The sequence below is a fragment of the Sinocyclocheilus anshuiensis genome, unplaced genomic scaffold (genome assembly GCF_001515605.1).
Source record: "Sinocyclocheilus anshuiensis isolate Anshui unplaced genomic scaffold, SAMN03320099.WGS_v1.1 scaffold327, whole genome shotgun sequence".
Lineage (NCBI taxonomy): Eukaryota > Metazoa > Chordata > Actinopteri > Cypriniformes > Cyprinidae > Sinocyclocheilus > Sinocyclocheilus anshuiensis.
The window spans coordinates 53,048-54,314 of record NW_015548206.1 but is presented as its reverse complement, the minus strand read 5'-3'; the positions used below and the strand labels follow the sequence as shown (position 1 = coordinate 54,314).

At 39.9% G+C, this 1,267-nt stretch overlaps 1 protein-coding gene across 1 annotated transcript in view; it reads right to left on the bottom strand.

Annotated features, from left to right (window-relative positions):
• Nucleotides 1–1,267, bottom strand: part of LOC107653512 (pre-mRNA 3' end processing protein WDR33-like) — a 33,873-nt gene that overhangs the window by 4,333 nt on the left and 28,273 nt on the right. The gene's annotated exons all lie outside the window — the stretch shown is intronic.

The following is a 1,267-nucleotide window of genomic DNA, read 5'->3' as shown; positions in this document are numbered from 1 at the left end:
TGGAGAAAAACGGCACTCTTCGTGTGAAATTGAATAACTATATGAAGTGGTATAAATATATACATTTTCTGCCATCATGTCTTGAATTTGTGATCATTCTAAATGCATTTTATTAGACTCAATCATGCAGTGAAAGAACGCACTCTAAATGCGCACACGCACTAATCTAGACTTCACGTAATGTGTGCGTGCGCTCTGTAGGGATGTTTTGAATGGGTTTTGCAAAATACTCGATAATGTCAAATCGTACATCGTTAAAACACCAATTACGATATTATTGCAGACGATATATATCGCACACCCCTACTCTCTCCCCAGTCTGGTATGAACGACTGGAATAGTTCCTGTATCAAATGAAGGCCCACCTTCTGAAATACTCGGGAAACGTCATGCCCCTTACCATAGCCGCCTGCGAGCTTCAGTGTAAATATTGCGTCAAAATCAAATACATTTAAGCGCGAATTAAACCCGGATGATTGTAACCACTCTAAGTTCGTCTGCCTTGGGAAAGCTAGGGTGTCTCTGACATAGTGATACCACTCGTTGCCTTTCTCTAGTGCAGCTCAACCAGGTGTCATCCCATTCGTCGATATTTGTGATATCACAAATCCCGGAAAATATGCGTTGTAGTCCAAACGAGTCGTTCGTTGTAGTTTTTGAAAAGAGATTTCTGTTAAATAAAATATCTCCTTTTGAAGTGGACTTTGAACTTTGTAACTTTGCATATCTTTTTTATGCTCAAACAGCAACATTACAGACTAACTAAAGTTGAATAAGTGAAAAAGCATAATAGGACCCCTTTAAAGGGTTATTTCACCCAAAAATGAAAATTAGCCTGTGTTCTACTCACCCTCAAAGCATCCTAGGTGTATGTGACTTTCTTCTTTCAGACGAATCCAATCGGTGTTATATTAAAAAATGTCCTGGCCCCTCCAAGCCTTTTAATGGGGGTAAGCGGGTGTTTGTTGTCAACAGTTCAGAAGACGTGAAATAAAGTGCACGCATCCGTAATAAAACATCCCTCACACGGCTCCGAGGGGTGAATAAAGGCCTCCTGTAGCGAATCCATGCATTTTTGTAAGATAAATATCCATATATCAAATGTAATAAACACTTTTTTCTCACTTCCGCTGACTGTGGTACGTGGAAGTAGTGCAGGCGGATGACATAGGAGATATGCAGGAGCAAAGGAAAACAAAGTTTCCTTACTTTAGCAAAGGAAAACCAGTCTCCTCTTGGCTTATATCAAAATCCTCCGACATTTTAC